This window comes from Panthera pardus, unplaced genomic scaffold, assembly GCF_024362965.1.
Source record: "Panthera pardus isolate Hobbes unplaced genomic scaffold, ASM2436296v1 HiC_scaffold_11, whole genome shotgun sequence".
Classification (NCBI taxonomy): Eukaryota; Metazoa; Chordata; class Mammalia; order Carnivora; family Felidae; genus Panthera; species Panthera pardus.
In genome coordinates, this window is record NW_026526666.1 from 52,856,968 (window position 1) to 52,873,366 (window position 16,399).

General features: G+C 38.7%; 1 long non-coding RNA gene across 2 annotated transcripts in view; it reads right to left on the reverse strand.

Annotated features, from left to right (window-relative positions):
• LOC128774854 (uncharacterized) overlaps window positions 1–15,584 on the reverse strand; it is a 35,560-nt gene extending 19,976 nt beyond the window's left edge. The window contains exons 1-2 of one of the 2 annotated variants that reach the window (XR_008419310.1): window positions 15,039–15,584; window positions 8,561–8,617 (exon numbers count right to left, since the gene is read on the reverse strand). This is a non-coding gene — a long non-coding RNA (uncharacterized LOC128774854). The remainder of the gene's footprint in view (window positions 1–8,560; window positions 8,618–15,038) is intronic. The other variant, XR_008419313.1, reaches the window with a different exon arrangement.
• Between the last annotated feature and the right edge of the window lie 815 nt (window positions 15,585–16,399).

The following is a 16,399-nucleotide window of genomic DNA, read 5'->3' on the forward strand; positions in this document are numbered from 1 at the left end:
AAAATGGGATGCTTTGGGGCACATGTTGGCTAGAGGATAGAGAACGGCCACAAGAGACAAAATGCAAAGCAAAAAGAAGAATTTCAGAAGTGGAAAATCAGAACAAGATGACCAGAAAAGACATAAGCTGGGGCATATGGGTGGCGCAGTCAGTTGAGCGTCTGACTTCAGCTAAGGTCATGATCTCACGGTTTGTGGGTTCGAGTCCCAGGTCAGGCTCTGTGCTGACAGCTCAAAGCCTAGAGCCTGCTTTGGAGTCTCTAATTCTATGTATCCCTCTCTTTCTGCCCCCCCCCCCCAAAAATAAATAAATGTATAAAAACAGTTAAAAGACATAAGCCCTCTGAGAGTCTTCAGAGGTATGAAGGGGAGCAGGAACACAATGGGTCTCCCCTAAATCTGGAGACATTAGTCACATGCACAGTATAATTCTGTGAGGCAATTATGTAATGAAACATATGCCTAGAAGAGTGCTAATTTATAGGCCTTTTTTCAAAAAAGGAATTGTGAAAGTAGCTGTCACTTGGCAATTTCATGAGTGTAAAATGTTCAACTCCAGTTCCTGTCCACCACTTCAAACAAAAGGAAGTTGCAATTTATTTGTTACCATCTTAGTTAGAATAATAATATGCCAGCACAGAAACTTCCTTTCAATTATGTGTTCCTGGCTTTCTGCCTTCTTAAAATAAATAAAACGGCTTCATCCTACCTCTCAGAACAAAGACAACAGCACCCTGTAGCAGTTAAAGCAAAACCTCCTTAGGCCAACTTCTAACTGTGGACGTTCACCTCCCTTGCTTATGTAAGTGGAAATGTTTTCAAATTGTTGTTTCATTGATGGCAGGATCCAGGTCTGTTAGCAGAGTAGGGCTCTTGTGGAAGGCACGTTAGGTGAGAACATAGGGAAAACAGATCAATTCAACTTCATGAAGCAATTATTAATTGATCATACCAGGCAGTTTGATAAGGGATACAAAACTCAGTAACACTGCCCTATTCTCAAGAAACTTTCAGTCTAACAGGCAAGGTAAATAAAGCAAACAAGTAAATAGCTATTTAAAAATATAAAGAAAGACTGCAAGATGAAAAGAGTTTTGGAGATTGGTTGTACAACAATGTGAATATACTTAGTACTACTTAACTATATACTTGAAGATGGTTACAATGGTAAATTTTATGTTACATGTATTTTCACACAACTGAAACTTTTTTTGATTTTAAAAAGGAAAAAAAAAAGTGTAAATAAAGATAATTGATTGACCACCTCCCTCTGGCTTGGCCCCGGGCAAGACTGAATTCTGCCTAAGAAAATCCACTTTAGGAAAAAAGGAAAGCACCATTTAGCAAAAAAACTATAATGGAGAATCAATCATCAAATGCTAAGAGAACAAGTAGAAATACCAAAGAGCCAGAATTGGTGTGGAGATGGACAGACAAGAGGACAGAGATGGGCAGAAAACTCACAGGGTCCAAGAATTGGCCGAGTACCAGAGTGTATGCTGGCCCAATTCCTGATGACTGCTTTGGGCACCTCTGGCTCCCTTTTTAAGTTGTTAGGCAAGCAATTCAGAATGTGTAGGGGCAGAGACTGGATAGCTATATAGTAAGGGCTAATGCTGGAGAACAAATTCCAAGGACCAGACAAAGAGGAAGGAGGATTAAAATGAGCTTTACCCAAATAAGTCAATCAGAGAAGACAAATACCATATGATTTCACTCATATGTGGAATTTAAGAAACAAAACAGATGAACATATGAAAATGTGGGGGGAAAAGAGAAGAGAGGAAAACAGACCGTAAGAGACTTGTAATGACAGAGAACAAATTGAGAGTGATGCAGGGAGGTGAGTGGGGGATGGGCTAGATGGGTGATGGGTATAAGGAGGGAGCTTGTGATGAGCACCGGGTGTTGTATGTAAGTGATGAATCACTGAATTATACTCCTGAAACCAATATTGCACTGTATGTCAACTAACTAAAATTTAAATTAAAAAATAATAATAAAGTGAGCTTTACAAGATGAAGACATTTTGTCATACGGGACAATGGGGAAAAAAGCATTTCTGTATGAAATGCACAACATAACCACTGAAGCTGGGAAAGGCCAGGGATTGTGGTCACATATATAATAGATAAATGTATCCAAAATTTAGAGAATTAAGAAAATTAAGAGAGTGGAGTGCCTGGCTGGCTCAGTCAATAGAACATGCAACTCGTGATCTTGGGTTGTGAGTTCAAGCCCCATGTTGGAGATAGAGTTTACTTGAAAGGAAAGGAAAGGAAAGGAAAGGAAAGGAAAGGAAAGGAAAGGAAAAGAAAGAAAGAAAGAAAGAAAGAAAGAAAGAAAGAAAGAAAGAAAGAAAGAAAAATGAAAATTAAGAGAATTAATGTGAGATAACCCCGGGGGGGGGGGGGGAAGGGGGTTGGCGGGGAACTAAGGCCACACTATTAGGGTCTTTCAAACCAGAATGAAGCATTAAACAAAATTAAACTGGCAATAGTGTTTTTAATATAATTTAGAAAGAGAATACATAAAAGACCTATTTAAAGCTTTTGCAGTGACTCAGGTAGTATGAAGATTGCACCCAATATAAAGTTTCATCTTGATTATGGCTGGTATTCCCAGAAGCTAAGGCCTAATACACACCTGAGCTAAGATCATGACAATGGTGACAGGAAATGGGGAATAAACAGAAAAAATATGAAGACAAAATCAATAGGATTTAATATTAGATTAGAAGTGGGGAAAGAATATATGATCTTGAAATTTGGAGCTTGGGTGCTTTGGGAAAGGAGGGAGAAGAAAATGTATCTTCTACCCCTACCTGTGCATAGAAAAGATTTTTTCATGCAAATCTTTCTCATTAGAAGTATAAACTATGGTTGAGCTTGGTAAATACAGTACAGAAAGGAGCACCAGTAAGTAGATTATAACGGACATGAAACTGAGTTTATAAATTATCTAGCTATACACTTTGAAACAGCCATGAACAGTATTCTCAGCTAAACTAAAAAGGATTCTAAGCAAACTATATGCTTTAATGAATGAACAGCTTAGGTCCTACTCCGTTTTTCTCAACAGCAAATACAAAAAGAAAAAAAAAAAAAAAGCTAAGTAAATAGAAATGCTGCCCTATAGCTCAGCTCACAGTTTTAGAAGCAATCCATTTACCTTAACGACTTCTAACAGATACCTTCTAAAAGGCAAAGATACAGGTAAAAGGAAACTCAATGTTCCCAGCTCACAATGTTTCCATCTCTGCCCGGATGGACGGTAAAATAAGCAAGATGATTTACATACTTCCTACCATAATATCTAGCTATTTGCTAAAAAGGATGTTTGCTTTTTACACCAGAGATATCCTGAGGTTCCCCTGACAGTCAATCAGAGAAGAGAGTGGCTCTCTCCTAGCAGACAATGTTAGAGAGTGAATTACATTAATATACCTGACTACATTTCTCTTTGAAATCTTAAACTACAGCATAAAGATGATTGGTTACTTAATAGTCAGTTAGTGGGATATTCACTAAGAAATCTCATCTTTCTTCAGAAAAACATGAGCATTTGAGATTTTTCTGAAGTTTTACAATCTAACAACAAATAGACACACGAACCTGTTAGCTGGAAATGGAGCCTCTTCTTAAGACTCCCTTAACCGACTTGATATAGTATGTATATATGGGAAAATAAATATATTGTAAATAATATTTACAATAAAGGTATTTTAAGTGGGGCACCTGGGTTGCTCAGTTGTGTCTCACTCTTGATTTTGGCTCAGGTCATGATCTCACAGTTTGTGAGTTGGGATTCTCTCTCTCCCTCTCTCTCTGCCCCTCCTCGGTTCTCTCTCTCTCAAAATAAATAAACATCTAAAAAAAGAGAGAGATTTTAAGTATATCACAAACACCAGCCACTTCACACCTGAACTAGCAACAGCAAATTTCTAAGGCCAACGACAACACTTATTTTAGGTAAGGATATGGAAACACTTTGCACAACCATATGCACAACCGTATATTGCTTAGCCAACAGTGTTGTGTGGGTGTTTTTTAAGATTTTTATTTACTTATTTTTAGAGAGAGGGAAAGCACAACCAGGGAAGGGGCAGAGAGAAAGGCGAGAGCAAGAATCCCAAGCGGGCTCCGACTGTCAGCATGGAGCCCGAAGCGGGGCTCGAAGTCATGAACCATGAGATCATGACCTGAGCTGAAGTTGAATGCTTAACCGACTGAGCCACCCAGGTGCCCCCAGTTTTTATCTTAGAGTCATCACTTTGTGGATGATCACTTGGTCTATCTAACCCCCTGCTCCCCAAATAGTGTTGCACCTATTATTGAAAATCAATGGGCATCTGATTCCTCAGGCACCCTGCAAGTTTGGCCCAGTGTTCCACAAACCTGATCAATTATTTACACTTTTGGAATCAACTCTCTGCTCACAGTCCTTTCTACTTCTTAGTTGAAGTCTAAGGAAACTCACTCAGGAAGGAGGTTGGAAGGTACTTCCAAGTCATCCAAGAGGGCTGAGGGCAAAATACAAGCACTTCGGCCATGAAGGGCCTGGCAGATGGCTAGTAAGAACTTTTTCCTAGATTCTAGCATTAAACACACACGGGATAGGCCATTTCCCACAAAATGTCTAAGAAGGATGAACAGTTATTCTGGGTCTTAAAACACAATGTTCACTCTGAAGAACTGTCATTTCTCATGTGCCTTTCCCCGAAATACCATTCTCACCACAGCCCAGATTGAAATTCCCAGGATTGGAAGCGGGAAAGTTGAGAAAACCCATGGTGCATTAGGGAAAACAGAATTTCTCGACCAAGAAAACAGAAATTTAAGAAGCACGAGGGAGTTTGTGCTCACAGAGAAAGAAATCTGGGATAGGACTCATAGGAACACTCATCCTCAGGACAGGCCTTTAAAGAAGTTGTGTTACCACTGACAAATTGTTAAGATTTTTCAAACTAACATCTGAATTCCCAGAAAATGTACTATGCTCTTAGGAAATGTTTCTCTCGGTCCTCTGCCTTGCACATTGTTTTCTGTATCTCTCTCTGGGGTCGTGGACAGCAGAATCTCACAGTTAATACAAACAACAATAAAAGCTACCATCTATTGAACACTTACTGCATGCCAGGCGTTACATGAGTATTTTATAGACATTGACTGTTTTAACCCTCACGGCAATTCCTGTAAGTTGGTAGTATTAACCTCATTTTAGATATATAGAAACTGAAGTGCAAAGAAATTAAAAGAGCTGTGGGAAAGTATGGCGTGACGTAGCAGAGCCAGGATTCAAATCCCGTAGTTTAGCGCCATACCGTTTTTATTCCTCATGAAAACAGAGGATGGACCAAGTATAAACTTGGCTACCACCCTGGCATTTGGACTACAGCAAAAAAAATGTGCCTTCTTCCTCATGTCCCTTCTCACCCCTAAAACTGAATCCACAAGGGACGAGGACTAAGGGAAGGCATACACGTTGGAATTGGAGAAAGGCAGCTTAAAAGCACGTGTTTAAAGGTTGGTTAATTTGATTGAAGTAAGAGTGGAATGGAAGGGATGAATTAAGAGCACCATGAATGGCCACGTCTAATCTCTGGTTTTATTCAAGATGCATAATTAGAGAGACAAAGTCCCAAGTACATCTGCCAGTCTAGAAATCTAACCAATTTTATTTATTTAAATGTCATCGAATCTTCTTCACTGTTGGATTCTGGTAGAAACCTTATTTCATTTTCCCTAGCTATGTACATATATTTAGATAGAAACTTACATGAAATGTGTGTGTGTATACATATATATATATACACACATAACACTCGACTTACCCAATATTTATTTACTACACCTTCAACAACCCAGAATCTAAAAGGAAAACAAAAAGCAGGCAAAATGTTCTCTTTGCAGGCAAAATAGATATAGTAAACATCATGTACTTTGAGCACTGCATCATCCCTGCATGTGCCCACACTAAGAGCTTAAGAACCTTTATTTTGCTGTTACCATTCACAGCTTGGTATTTGGCAACCTGTTTGTTTTTTCATTTCACTGTTGATAAGAGGTAAATAGAAAGGGATGATCATTAGAGGCAACAGTCCTTGTCAGCAGCAAAAAGTGACAACTGACAGGCCAATAGTTAAATGATAGAAAGTATATTCACATATAGTAGTTACTTAATGTACTGTGGTAGAATGAATGGGTGAATGAACACACGTTCTAAAAACCCTATTACACAACAAGTTTGACAGCAGTTCATGGGAAAAGATCTAGGTATTTTAGTTGTCCAAAGGCACAATGTGAGTCAAGAATTAGTGTTATATTAGGTCAAATAAACTGTTCTATGCAATGTGTGTGCATATGTGTGTGTGTCCATCTGTAAAGGTGGAACAGGGATTATGCTAAGGATTCAGAGATCTCACAGAATGAAGGCAGCTGACCCTAGTGGAAAGTGGAGCCAGGCACTGGGAAACCATGTGGTTCACAGGCAGCCAAGGAATGTGTCTCTCCCTCTGTGTTTCTCTCTATGAACCCGCACTATTTCTCTTGCTTCTACTCCATGAGGCTGTGCCTACACATGCCTCTACCTTTAGCCTCAATGCTGGGCCTTTCAACTTCTCTCCCTAGAGACAGAACTTCCAAATTCCCAGGAGAGGAATCTAGTTGGCCCAAATAAAATCATATTATGTACCCTAATCCCAACCAGTTGTGGTCAAGCATGGCAGGGTCCAATGTAACACCATAACCACCTGGAGTAGCCTTTAAGCATTTATTCATTCAACCACTCATTTATTTCTTGGGGTTGTTGGGGACCACAACCACGTGAGCTCACATTTGAAAAGAGTCACATTTCATGTTTCATATTCAAAGAAACAGAATCTTCTGTTGCAGTCACTTTATGAAAGATATTAAGAAACTAGACCATGTTCATGGACGGATCACTAAGTCTATGAGAAATTTGGAAGCCCTTCCTCAAGAAGAATTGTTCAGGACTCTGAGGCTGCTAGTGTAGAAAAGAGAAAACTCATTCAGTCATTCATCAAGACATTTCAGGAGTACTATTTCCCACACTGTTCTACATGCTGTAGTTGTAATGGAGCACAAAATATGACCCGATTTTCTCACATAGGAAACCTGTCTCACAAAGGAAACTTGATTGTTGTCTTCAAATTTTAACAATTTGTCATGAATAAAATATAGACTTATTCTATGCTGCTTTCAAAGGCAGAACTCATCAGAGAATGAAAGTTATAGAACTGAAGACAGAAGAATGTGCTATCTAACCATTGGTGGGGTCCAGAAATTAAAACTCCCAGGAGATTATGTCTCCATCCCCAACCATGGTACATGGGAGAACTATCAGGAATATTGTCAGTGATTCTGGCAAAAAAGAAAAGATGGAACTAAGGTATTTGCTAAAGTCCCTTGTAAGTCTAAGACTCCAAAATGGAGCTTCAGAGAACAGAGTTCGGAAACATAATACCACATCTGAACCTCCAGTTTAGCTCAGAGAAAGGGCTTCCCACTAGGCTTCATTATGTTATTTTCCACCCTCATTCTTCTCAGATACACTCTGTACAGATGGCATTGCAGGAATGTTCAGAGACACACAGTGGCTCCAAAAGAACATTTTTATAAGTAATGTTGTAGGCTGACTGTATAAATTGGCAATAGAAGCACTATAGGATCTATTGTTACTGATCTGTTTTTATAACAATACTGAAAAATGACACAACTTCTAACCAGAAAGGGAACTAAATAGTCTAGATTGTGTGTGTGTGTGTGTGTGTGTGTGTGTGTGTGTGTGTGTGCGTGTGCGCGCCTGCATATGATGGAGATGAAGGATTTACGTAAGTGACCTTGAAGCTCATCTATATCTACCTAAGATGCTTTCTGTGGTAACAGTGGGAGACAATGAAGTTGAATTTTACATGTAAACTTCAGAGCCCACGAGATGTGGGTTTGAGTCCTGGCTCTCTCATCTCTACTTATGCCTGTTTCCTCATTTGTAGAATGAATATAATGACCATGTGTATGATTAAAAGAGATAATAGTACACACAAAGCACTTAGCCCAATGCAGTGCCCCGCCCACAGTGACCATACAACAAACACTAGATATAATATTTACATAACAATGAACATGCAGTGACTATCCTTTTATATGCCAGACAATGTGCTGACTGCTTTACTTGTGTTTTCTCATTACTCTCTCTGTTTTATAGTTCGGGAAAGTAAGACTTAGAGGAGTTAAGCAAATCATTCAAAGTCAAACAGTGCGTGACGGGGCTGGAATTTCAGCCTAAGTTTTAAATAAAGAGTTTAAACCCCAGTGGTTTCTAACTAGTGACTATAGCTCCACTTCAAGTTCATTCTCTCTGCCAGCATCTTGAATATCTGGCTTCTGCCTGAAATGGTATCTCATCGTGGTTTTAATCTGCATTTCCAAGATTGTTCATGAGTCTATGTTAATGGTTTTGTCTTTCTCTTATTGATTTGTATAAATACTGTATATTGTGAATACTAATTATGGAGTTTATTTGCCAGATACACACTCACACAGATATGTGAAACCTTCTCCACTTCTTTTCCTTTCTGCTGTCTTTATGGTGTCTCCTGATGAATGGAAATTCTTAATTAAGGCAATTACATTCATCAATCTTTATGGTTTGTACTCTTTAGATTTTGTTCAAATAGTATCTTCCTATTTCAAGCCATAGACATTTTCTTATACTTTCTTCTAAAAGTTTTATTTAGCTTTGACTTCCACATTTACATTTTTACTAGATATGGAATCAGTATTTGTTTACTGTGAAGTAGAGGTCCAATTCCATTTTTTCTAATAATTTCAATCCATTTGTTGACCATTCCATTTTTCCACTAGTTTCTGTTATATATCAAATTTGTTCTGTTCCAGTGGTATCTCGGTCCCTTAGTTCTTGCACCAATCACATTTCTTATTTAATATAACATCATAATAAGATTTGCTTCTTCTTTTTCAGAACTATTTTGGCCATTCTTGGGCCCTCAGTGTTCCACATAAATTTTAAAACCAGCTTTCAAACTTTGCTCTCTCAAGCCTTCCAGGGCAGCACAAATAATTTTTCGATTTTTACTTTTTTAAAATGTTTATTCATTTTTTAGAGAGAGAGAGAAACAGAGAGCAAGCAGAGGAAGAGCAGAGAGAGAGAGGGACACCAAATCCAAAGCAGGCTCCAGGCTCTGAGCTGTCAGCACAGAGCCCAATGCAGGGCTCAAACCCATGAATGCGAGATCATGACCTGAGCCGAAGTCAGACGCTTAACTGACTGAGCCACCCAGGTGCCCCTAGATTTTTACTTTAATATCATTGAATATGTTGTTTCATTTGAGTAGATGTTACATCTTCAAGAGAGTCTATTTAATTCACATATATGGTTTACCTTCTATTAATGAATTTTAAAATTTTCTCCACAAAGATGTGGTTTTTTTAGGTTATTCCAGGAGTATGTTTGTGCGTGCCTGTGTATGTGTATAAAATTTCTAATGTAAATCAAATTGTATCTTTTTATTTCAACTATTTTCTAAGTTTTTGTTGCTCTTGCACAGACATACAATAGATTTTTGCGTATTACATTTTACCAACAACATATCTAAACCTTTTTTATCAATTTTAGTAATTTTACAATCTCTAGATTGTACAGGTATTCTATGTAAATGATCATATAAATTTCTCATAGCTGTAATTTCCTCTCTGTAATACTTAATACTTTCCGTTTTCTTGTTAGTTTTGTTTTGTTTGTAGCATTAACTAATACCAGGGGAGCCTGGGTGGCTCAGTCAGTTAAGCATCTGGCTCTTGGTTTCCACTCAAGTCATAATCTCACAGTTTCTTGAATTTAATACCCACCCCCACCCCCCACCCACCATCAGGCTCCATGCTGACAGGGCAGAGTCTGCTTAAGATTCTCTGTCTTCCTCTCTCTCTGCCTCTCCCCCACTTGCACTGTCTCTCTCTCTCTCTCTCTCTCTCAAAAATAAATAAACTTTAAAAAACTTTTTTTAAAAATTAAGAAAAACACACACACAAATACCTGAAAGATCATGTGTTAAAGTTGTACCATTAAGTATGGTTTGCTGTAAGTTTGGGGGAGATACCTTTTCTCAGGTTATGGAAATTCCCTTTATTTCTAATTTTATATGAGGTTTTCTCCTCAATCATGAACAGATACTGAGGGGGTGCCTGGCCAACTCAGTCAATAAAGCATACAATTCTTGATCTTGGGGTCATCAGTTCAAGCCCACATTGGGTGTAGAGATTACTTAAAAAAATAAAAAATAATGATAGCATATGAACAGACACTGAATTTTATCAAATGCTTTTCCTACATACATTGAGATGATAAAATCATTTTTATATTCTAATTGGTTGCTGTGAATGTTATTAACAGACTTTTCCAAAGTCAAAGCATGTTTATATTCTGAAATAAATTGAACTTGATTGATATGTATTAATGTCTTGGGGTGCCTGGGTGGTTCAGTAGGTTAAACATCTGACTTTTGATTTCATCTCAGGTCATGATCTCACCATTCATGAGATTGAGCCCCAAGTCAGGCTCTGCACTGACACCACAGAACCTGCTTGGGATTCTCTCCTCCCCACCCCCCAGATCCCCCTCTCTCTTCGCTCTCAAAAATAAATAATGTTTTTTTTAAAGATGTAATAATGTCTTATTGACATTGCTGGGTTTTTTTTCAAGTATACTGTTTGGGTTTTTTGTAGCTATGTTTTGAACATGAAGCCTATAATTTTTTTATACTTATTTTATCTACATTTAGAATGAAATAAGTTGGTCAACTGCTTCTTACCTTTTTTTTTTTTTCTGGGAAAACTACATAATACCAGGATTTTCTGTTTCTTGGTTAATGTGTTTGAGCTCACCTGCAAAACCAACAAGGTTTCAATTCATTGATGAGTGGGGGAGTAAAAGAGGGAGGTTGATAACCATACTGCTATTAATGTATTTAATTTTCTGCTTTACCTTAGGCTAGTAGTCCCCCACCCCCACCCAGAAATGTACTTTTCTAGGCTATTATGGGCTGAATCATGTTCCCAGAAAATTCATACATTGACGCTCTAACACCCAGTACCTCAGGATGTGACTCTGTTGGGAGAACAGGGCCTTCAAAGAGGTGATTAAGTCAAAATGAGGCCATTAGGGTAGGTCCTAATCCAATCTGACTGCTGTCCTTATATAAAGAAGAAATTTGGATCCACAGAGAAATATGACAGCACATATGCTCTCACACAGAGAAAACAACACATGAGGATACAGCAAGAAGGCGGACATCTGCAAGCTGAGGACAGAAGACAAGGGAAAGCAAACTGAGAAAGACCTTGACTTTAGACTTCTATTTATTGTCCACAATATAACGGTGAGAAAATTAATGTCTGTCCTTTAAGTCACCCAGACTGTGGTATTTTGTTAGAGCAGCCCTGGAAAATAAATACAAATCTACTGACTTATAAGCTAGCTGTTGAAACTATTTTTTTTCTCTCACCCTTTTTATTGTGTATTTTGCCTCTTCATCTCTTTGCTTTTCTCCTCATCAGGCTTGCTAGAAGTTTTTCTGTCTTCTGAAGAGTAAACCAGACCCTCTGGTTTGGATCCTGGCTCTGCCATTAACTAGTTGTGGAATGTTTGACAAGCCACTCACCGGGCTGTTGTGGTGATTAGGAGCTAACATGAATAAACCACTTAAAACAGTACCAGTCAGTGCTAAGTATTAGCTCTTTTTGTTAATATTGTGATGGTTATTATTCAAAGTATCATATTTCGGTATTGTTCATTTTCTCTATTGCTTTTCTGTTTTGTATTATCTTTATTATTTGTTCTTGTTTTTTGTTGCATGGTGGTGTTTTTTCTTTTAGCTTACTCTTCTTTTTCTAGGTTAAGTTAAAAACCTTTGCTAACTTTTTTTTCAGTATTTCTATTTTTTGTTCAGAAAATCTACTCAAACCTATAAATTTCCTCTGCTTTTAGCTACTTTCAGCAAATTTTGATACAAAATGCTTTCATTATCATTTACCTGTAGGCATTTTGTAATTTCCTTTTAATTTTTTTAATGTTTATTTATTATTTTTGAGAGATAGAGACACACACAGAGTGGGGGGAAAGGCAGAGAGAGGGAGACACAGAAACTGAAGCAGGCTCTGAGCTGTCAGCACAAAGTCCAACATGGGGCTTGAACTCACAGTCCAAGAGATCATGACCTGAGCCGAAGTCAGACGCTTAACCAACTGAGCCACCCAGGCGCCACTGTAATTTCCTTTATTTTTTTAAATTTCTTTTTAATTTTTTAAAATTTACATCCAAATTAGTTAGCATATAGTGCAACAATTATTTCAGAACTAGATTCCTTAGTGCCCCTTACCCATTTAGCCCATACCCCCTCCCACAACCCCTCCAGTAACCCTCAGTTTGTTCTCCATATTTATGAGTCTCTTATGCTTTGTCCCCCTCCCTGTTTTTATATTCTTTTTGTTTCCCTTCCCTTATGTTCATCTGTTTTGTCTCTTAAAGTCCTCATATGAGTGAAGTCATATGATTTTTGTCTTTCTCTTACTGACTAATTTCACTTAGCATAATACCCTCCACTTCCATGCACATAGTTGCAAATGGCAAGATTTCATTCTTTTTGATTGCCAAGTAATACTCCATTGTATATACATACCACATCTTCTTTATCCATTCATCCATCGATGGACATTTGGGCTCTTTCCATACTTTGGCTATTGTTGATAGTGCTGCTATAAACATGGGGGTGCATGTGCTCCTTCGAAACAGCACACCTGTATCCCACGGGTAAATGTCTAGTAGTGCAATTGCTGGGTCGTAGGGTAGTTCTATTTTTAGTTTTTTGAGGAACCTCCATGAGGTTGTTGCCTGAGTTGTGAATATTAGCCATTCTGACAGGTGTGAGTCAGAATCTCATTGTGGTTTTGATTTGTATTTCCCTGATGATGAGTGATGTTGAGCATGTTTTCATGTGTCGGTTGGCCATCTGGATGTCTTCTTTGGAGAAGCACTGTAATTTCCTTTTAAACTACCATTTATTGCAAGGCTTCCTCAGAGCCCACTATTCTTTTTTAGTTTGTTTCTAGAAATTTTGAATGTTTTATCCTATTTCCATTATATTTAGCTTTATTGCAGTCCCTCCTTAACACATTCATCTCCATCCAGCTCACTGTCCGAAGTGCTTCTGTTCCTGGCACACAGATACCATATCTCCCTGTATTTTTCTGAGGATGACAAACTATCTCTTAAATAGTCCTCTGGATCCTAGAGTAGCTTGTTTTGAGATGTGTACTCTTTCCTCCAAATCTTCCTGATACTGCTTTTTTTTCTTTGTTTGCACAGTTTTTTCCACCCAAGAAACCATTCTAATTGATTGTCTCTTCTCTACTTCTTCTTGAACAAGACAAGACCTATTCAAGCTCCAGGTTCCAATAGCATAGGCTGGGTGGGTCTCCCCTGGGTCCTACTTGTCATCTCTTGGTATGGATGTTGACCACCTTTCTTACATCTGCAACCAAAGGGCAGATTCACTGCCACTGCTCTCATTCCAAAGTCTAGTTCCTAATCCTAGTCAACTTCCCTCTGTCTGGACTGCCTGTGCTCTACATGGTGAACATAGCCCGCTCACACAATTCCACAATCCCACTCTCCTGAGCTTTTATTTATTTATTTTTTTTATTTTTTTATCTTTAAGCCATCTGAACTGATTAAGTACCCACCCACTAAGAGTGAGTTTCTTCTTTTCAACTCAAATCTTCAGGACAATATTCCTGAGAGTTAGCTGTTTAGAATACAGTAGTGGCTACTAATTTTCTTTTACTCTCTCCCCAGTTGTTTCAGGGGATTTGTAGTTTCATGTCCATCTGGCATGAAGAAGAGGATGGTTGAGTTTGATGGTGGACACAGGGAAGATCAAGAAACATGTCCTTTAAGCCCATTTTCTGTTTGTCTGAGTGAATGAAGAGGTATGCAGTATTGCCCTTTCATCAGGTGGATGTTTCTGGAAAAAGACCTGGTGTATGCCAGATGTTGCTTTGAAAATTACTTTCTGATGTGTCCTATCTCTGTCACTTACTTACAGGTAACCCTGGGTGCAAATTTATTAGCCCCTCTGTGCTCTGTTCTCCTCTTATTTTAAAAAATGTTTTAATTTTATTTATTTTGAGAGAGACAGCATGCATGGGGGAGGGGCAGAGAGAAAGGGAGACAGAGAATCCCAAGCAGGCTCCATGCTGCCAGCACAGAGCCCAACGTGGGGCTTGAACTCACAAAACTGTGAGATCATGACCTGAGCCGAAACCAAGAGTCAGACACTTAACCAACTGGGTCACCCAGGCGCCCCTCCTATTATATAAAGGAGATACCTACCTCATTGGGTTATTATGAGGCATAAAAGAAACCATGCACATAAAGTACTTAGAATTATGCCTGGCTGTAATGAACACTTCATCAATGGTAGGCATTATCATTATCACTCTTATTATTTAATAATACAGCTGTTATTAAATGTGTCCTGAACTGTGAGCTCTGAGAGGTAGGTCCATTTCTATCTCTTCCAGCTGAATAATTCTGAGCTTTACTTTCCTTGCTGTGCCTTAATTTTCTCGTTTGTAAAATTGTAGTGTTCAGATACATAATCTTCAAAATCCTGCCTGCTCTGACATACTGAGATTCTGTGGAAACTATAGCAACGCTGCTTCGCACATCCTCTGGGGAAAGAGATCCTTTGTAAGAAGTCTGTATTAAATAAACACAGGTCTTTAAACCTCACCAAGTAGAACGGGGCCTGGGACAAGGACCTTAATACAAAGTTCTACTTGTCCTCAAGTGGCTCTGACCAAATATGTCTCTGCAGTGCATCCTTCTTTTTTTCCTTCTTACTTATTCTCTGGGGTTCTTTCCCTCTGTCTTAGCTCAGGGCGCTAAAACAAAATACCATAGACTGGGTGGCTTATGAACAACAGGAATTTATATCTCACAGTTCTGGAGGCTGGGGGTATGAGATCAGGTGCCAGCATAGTCAGGTTCGGCTGAGGGCCCTCATCTGGGTTACAAACCGGCCCCTTCTACTTGTGCCTTTATGTGGGAGAGGGAGAAAACAGACCCTTTTGTGACACTTATAAGGACACAATCCTATTCATGAGAGTCCCACCCTCATGATCCCATCTAATCCTCATCCCCTCTGAAAGGCCCCACCTCCCAATACCATCACATTGGGGTAACATAGACATTCAACATATAAATTTGGGGGGCACATAAACACTCAGACCCTAACACTCTCCTTTCAAATCACTGGGTCCTTTTCTTTACCAACATTCTGTTCCTCTTCTCCAAATTGAGCTGGAACCTAAATCAGTTGGCTAATTCATTGGCTAATTATACTTTACGACATAATACGATGCTTCATTATTAAATCAAAATCTTCTGCTTCGCTCTATAATGTAGAACGTTGTTTCAACCAGAATTCTAGGCATCATCAAATAGGTGTGAAAGATATTTGGGAATGAAAAGAGGTAAAAATAATCTTACAAATCACATATTTATCATTTCTTTTACCGGGATGTGGCTTTATCTTCTCTATTACCTAAGTCAGGACCATGATGGAAGAGTATTTTTTTTTATTTTTACCAGGTTTGTGAACCTATCATGAGAATTCTCAACCAGACCCTACCTGGCCTAATCTGCCAGAGCTCACCTCTTTCCTTTCGCCACTTTAGCACAGGTGGTACCACCATCCACTTCTCAGCAGCATAACTCAACTTTACAGCAAACTACTGTCTTCCACAAGAATTCCAGACACTTAAAAATAGTTCCAGAGCCAAGAGTCAAAGGAAGGTCTATCTGATCCAGAGCTGGTACGCTTGACAATCATTCAAATGCAAACTTGAGAACAGCATTTACCAAAGTGTATTTGGCACAAATCCAGTGTCATGAAACATGAATGGGTTTTGTGAAGTACAGGCAAAAGTTACTACGGTCACATCAATTTGGTTATCACTATGCTAAGCAAAATCAAACGATTTTATTTAGAACAAGAGTCCTCACAACCTTTAATAAGGCATTGTATTTTGGAAACGTCTAAGACATTTCTAAGCTCTTTTAAGCATGTTCCTATTTTTTAAAGACATTTGTGAAAGCTTGGATTAATATTTAGCAAACAGTCATTCCCTCTGCCCCCACTGTAGGTAAAGTATCCTTCCCAACCCCATTGACATTGGACTTGGACATGTGACTTGCTTTGGTCAATGGAACATTAGAGGCCTTAGATGTTCTGGCACCGATTACTTTCTCTGTTACACTTCTGCCTCAGCCTGGAGAACCTGTCTGGGTTAGCCACTTG